Here is a 6,000-nt window from a genome sequence, read left to right on the forward strand (position 1 = left end):
TTGAGCCTCCAATGGACCCAGGCAGCTTTCCGAGGCAGCACGAGTGACTCAGCCCAGCACCCCATCTCAGGATCATGACAATATACTGTCTCCCATCTGGCCATCAACCTTTCTGACAGTGACCGTATCTTCTGTGTTTTGCACACCTCCCAGTCTATGGTGTTGGCCCAACAGTTCCCCTCCTCTCCAGCATCACTCTTCTCTTTAAATCCCAGTCTCGCCATGGCTACATCTGTGGCCTCATCATCCACATCTCTGCCACCAACATCCCAGTCCACAGGTGAACTGTGGATTGGCAATCTCACCCTGACTCTCTGGGATTTGGAGACCCCACTCTCACAAACATGGGGACCCTCGTCAGTCCCATAGTGTGTCATCTGGATTATTTCTAGAATATAAACAATGGCTTCTTTTCCTTGTCTAATTCTAGAGTCAGGCATAGCAAAGCAGAGCACATTGCTGGGAGGAAATGTAAGAAGAGGCAAGATATGTTGTTCTGGCTATCTCTTTTGGATCTGAAGGATATGGATGTGCACCCCAAATTAAATAAATGAGGGGAAAAACTACTTTAATGAAAATATCCTTTCCATTCTTACATGAAAGTAGTAGTTGCATTAAGTATTGGACTTGGATCCTTGGAAACACAGTAAGTTTCAATCACTGTTGTGCCTGATGATGGGGATATTGCCATGCAGGTACAGATCAATGTGACATTTTCAACTTGCGGTCAATATTAGAAGATCAAACGACACCCTGGAGAGCATTCTTTGCTAGGTGTGGCAATTACTCAAATATGTCTGATTGTCATTGCATGAGCACTTTGAATCTTCTGTAACATGCAAATTAGTTTGCTTTGTTCTGTGATTGTTCTGTGATTGGTTTTCAAGAGGTAAACAGAGGCTTAATTTGTATTCTGATTGCTCAGATATAAATCTCAAATCTCAGGCGGGATTGCACTGTTGAAACAATAAACATATTTCTTTCTAATTAGATTCTAAGAATGGCATCTGTTTTGACCTAGAATCTTCTTTTGAAAGCAACTGGGGATGGGCTAGAAATTTAGAACATTCAGGGATGAAGAAGTCTTTCCAAAATGATGATTCTGCATGCATCCTCCATGTGGGGGGGGGGGAATACCCTTTTGGAACATAATCTGAAAGGATTATAATAAGTCATATTCAAACAGCAGGATGGGTCAGTGCGTGGCTTGCCACCCTCCCCACACTCTGTAGGCATGACAGGCAAGCCATCCTCCATTCCCGTATCCATTGACTCCAGATAGTCTTCCTGAACAACAACTGTGTTAATGATATAGGGGGACAGAGTTTTCCCAGGGATAAAGTTATTAGCACTTGCCCTTGGAGTAACTCAGTCTGGTCCTCACGAGTCTGGACTCATGAGGCCCATGAGTCATTAGTCAATCAATGAGAAACTCCACAGAGGGCCACAGGTGGACACATACATGTCGGGTCCAAGTCTCACTGGGGACAACTACTGCATTGGCTGCTCTTGCTCTGGCTGCTGATTCTATTGGGGGCACTGCTACCATTCATTTTGATTTTTCCTCCTCCAGTGTTGCCTTTGGGTGGGGGTGGGGCCCAGCTGGCCCTCCACAGGTGGGCATCGACCCATCACCAAACAAGGGGATGGGTCAGCTGCTCCTTGCAGGCTACGTTGCCCCCAAGAGACCCAGAGCAGTATGAAGGATCCTCGTGGTGCAGTGGTTAAACCCCTGTACTGCAGCCAAAACTGTGCTCACGACCTGGGGTTCAATCCCAGGTATCCAGCTCAAGGTTGACTCAGCCTTCTATCCTTCCAAGGCCGGTAAAATGAGTACCCAGCTCGCTGGGGGGGGGGGGCAATGTGTAGCCTGCATAATTAACTTGTAAACTGCCCAGAGAGTGCTTGAAGCGCTATTGGAGCGGTATATAAGCAGCACACTTTGCTTTGCTTTGCTTTATGAAGACCAAATTCCAGGGATCCTCCTGGTAGGTGTCTCCTCAGCACCCCACATCTCCTCTGCACTTGGTGCCTCTTTTAGTTCCTCCTGGATTGATGTCCCTCAAGCATTTTTCTCCAAGCATTTTTCTTCTCTGTTTCTGAGGTCTCTCTCACTGGGTTCAGGTTTCTCTCTGGTGTCCACCAAAGCATCTTCTATGGAAGACAGCTCCATTGCCCTCATCTTTCCCCAGGTGCCTCCTCCCTCTCCCAAGCCAGTCACTGCTGCTCTGCATCTGGCTTGGTGTGAGGACCCTACTGAGGTGTCTGGGGTGGGGACCAACAGCCTGCCAGGAACACCATCAACAACCTCATAAGAACATAAGAAGAGCCCTGATGGATCAGGCCAAGGGCCCATCTAATCCAGCTTCTTATATGTCACAGTGGCCCCACCAGATGCCTCTGGGAGCACACAAGACAACTAGATATCTGTCTCCTGATAACACTCCCCTGCATCTGGCATTTTGAAGTACCTTCATTTTAAGTCTGGAGATTATACATCCCCATAACTTTGGGAAGTCAATTGGCCCAAGTTGAGAAATCACTACAGACATTATCAAATGAATACTGAGTTGTGTGACTCAGTGTGCAACCAATAATATCTACAGTGATTTCTTCTGTTCGTGTAATTATCTACTAAATGTAAGTCATTTGTGTGGTGATATAAGAGGATGTTAGCCACTGAGTGAGGTTTTTTTTTGTGGTGGTGGCAAGCACATTTTTAACAAATCTTCATTTCCTGCATTTTTTGTAACAATCACAACAACATACAGCACGCCATTAAGCAACAGCTTAAAAAATATGAAATAACTCAAGGTACACATTTAAACAACAAAAACAACAACAACCTAGAAGTGTTTAAGAAAAGTGTGTGCTTTGGGCAGATTGAGATTAGTATCAAGCTTTAAAAAAGGTAAAGGTTCATTAGGTGATCAGTCTTAAATCATAGTTCCATGCAAAGACAAAGCCATGAATCTCAGGGCAGAAGATGTGTTGAAAGAACGCATCATCAGCATATGGTTCCCCACCCCCACAGGCAATGCACAGTTAACAGGGCATGGCTAATAAGAATGGATGGAACCTTTGTTTGTTATCCTGACACAGAGTCACACACCCTATTAGTCTTGCTGATGAGATGCAGACTAGGTGCCTGTGGTCTCTCCCGCATGTTTCCAATTATACAAGTGCTAAGTTGCTTCCAAGCTATGTTTTCTGCTGCTTCTGGGGTTACTGAGGGGAAAGGTCAGCCGTTCGCTTCCCCACAATAGCTGCTTGTTAACTTTCACAGACATGATGGTTTAGCTATAAATATTTTAACAGTGAATTTGAACTGGAACAGAATTTTTTTTAGAGGAGGTGAATGCCTGGACACCTATGGAAGAGATACCACAGCAACAATATCACAGTTCTTCCTTGTGAAAGAAGGACATACTTGCACCAAAGTACGTCATTGTTGCCTGGGTGTTATCCTTCTATTGTTGTTATTTCCTTTCTGTTATGCAACCTCGTTGCAGTGTTTTCAAATAAAGGACATCCTCAGTGTCCCTGTGAGACCACAATACTCTGAGTATTCTGGAAAATGTCGTAAACTGGAATATGCATTTCTGCTTTCAATTTCCACCAGAATTCATTACTGTACACACACTCCTATGCCAAATCTACTGTATATATAAGCTGTATGGCCTGCAATTCTAGAGAACACTTCCTGCATTTAATTAAGTGTGCAACTACATTGTCAAGCTGGATTGAAGTGATTTGACTTCACTGTGACTTAATTCACAGTCTCTTTTGTTTATTTCCCCGCCACCATTGCAATTCAATTCACAGTTGTATTCGGTTTAGGTGATCACATGAAAATTCTGGGTTGCTCCAGTGCCAATGTCTATACTGGTCATTAATCCAATGGGATTTGGCATGTGCCTATGGACCATGGTCCCCCTTACCTTTGATACAACCTCCCTGGTGATCCCAGGCTTTCCTTTTCCTTTCCTTTGTGCAGAGGTGATCTAGCACTAAAGTTATATATATATACACATGATGTCCCATATTAATACATCACCATCACGCTATATGGAGTGTGTCCCCACCCTTCCATTTAAAGCAGTGGTCGGGGAACAGGGGTAAATTACCCCATTTGGGGTAAAAATGAAAATCCTGGGGGTAATGAGGATGGTCGCGGCAGCGCGACCGTCCTCATTACCCCCAGGGCTTTTTATTTCCCACAGTGTGTATACCTACAAGGACCTGACGCAGTGCAGTGCAAGCTCAGGTCCTTGTGTATACGTGCTTTCCTTGCTGATAGAGGCGGGTCCTGGAAGCACTGGAGGAAGCCAGGGAGCCAGTCCACGTGTTGTACCGCTGCTGCAGGTGAGCTCTGCCAAAACGAGGTGAAGAGAGCGGGCAAGCACGCAACTTGGCAAGGAGGGGAGGTACTGCAGCCGGGCTTCCTTGCTCTCCACACTGCACTACTACCCCTCAATTGCGCCGCATTGAGCAACAGCAGCTGAAGAGAGTGAGACAGTGAGTGCTGGGAAGAGTCTTTGGCCGTTGGCACCCAAAGTCCTCTCCCCCCCCAGCTCCTCCTGCTTCCCCTTCACCCTCTCCTTAAAGTGCACGGGCTGGTGGGGAGGTGGGGTTGGAAACAGCAAGGTGTACATCCACGCGGCTCTACATGCCCAGCCTTGCCAGATCCCAAAATGGCAGCCCAAAGAAGAATTTGGAAAGGGGGCGGCAGCAGCAGGTGTAGGGGGGGCAGCCCAGCTTTCCTGCCTCTTCCTCCGCCTTCACCTTCGTAAGCCTGGAGGCATTATTTGCAGGTGGCAGGCATTCCCCCCCCCCTCGGGGAAAAGCCAGAATGGCTGAGAAGATGTAAAAAGGTTGAGGAGGTGGATGGGAAAGGGAAGCCCTGGCTGTTTATGCATGAACACCTCAAAACACCTCAGGTTCGCTGAGGAAGCCAAGCCATGTCCCCTGCCACTTCGCTTTCCCAGCCCTTTTCCTTTTTGCTGTCCCCAAGGCCCCTGAGGAAGTCATTTGGGAGTCAGGGATGAGAGGGGAAAGGAGGCTTCAATGGGCTCAGTCCCCATTTCTTGCAAAAGAGAGAAAGCGAGCTAAAGTAGGTGGAATTCTCCCGCCATTTCCCCAGACAACTGCTGTGTTTCCCATCCCTATCTCCCTCCCTCTCTCCCTCCCTCCTTATCTCATGTGGCTGCTCTCAACCGCCCAGTAAAGCCACCTTTAAGAACTCCTCATGAATTAGCTTCAACCGTAGCATCAAGAGCAAGGGTGCCTGCCTCAGCTTTCCCTCTTCGGCACCCAGCTGGTTGAAGCCATCAAAGTAATTTTGACAAGATTCAATAAGATTTTGAATTCAAATAATGTATGATTTCCTTCCTTTCAATGCAAGGGGATAATGTCAGCATGCATAATTTTTTTTTGGGGGGGGGGTAAAAGGTAAAAAAGTTCCCTGACCCCTGGTTTAAAGAAACAACCAAAGAAACAATCAGACAGGGAAAACACTGTTCAAATTGCTCGGGCTTTAAAAAAGAAGCTCTGAGTGGTAGGGGAAAAAAATCTCCAAAATGGAAGCAAAAAGGGCCATGCTAATTATGGAACAAATTTCAAAGTATTTGTCAATTTAGTCTAGTTAAAGTGGGCTACGTATAGTCTGCAAAAGCTCATGCTGTAATAAGTGTGTGTGTCTTCAAGGTGCCACTGGACTTTGTGGTGGGTTTTCCCACAAAATACAAACACAGATATTTTTGCAAACTGCAATAAATGACCAGTTCTTTCATCGAATGCTTTCCAAATGGAGATTAGAGACCCTTCTTAGATGAGGGAAAATTTGTGGATGGCACTATGAGGTCTCCACATTATGAAAAATAAAGCATTGGACCCAGGCCTAGCAAGAAAAAGTGTGGGTCCAAGAAAAGCCTGCTTCTTTCTGTGGCCTATAGAGATCACAAATGTTGACTGAGGGCACATTAATTTACCCTCTTTGGC

Source organism: Pogona vitticeps, chromosome 1, assembly GCF_051106095.1.
Source record: "Pogona vitticeps strain Pit_001003342236 chromosome 1, PviZW2.1, whole genome shotgun sequence".
Lineage (NCBI taxonomy): Eukaryota > Metazoa > Chordata > Lepidosauria > Squamata > Agamidae > Pogona > Pogona vitticeps.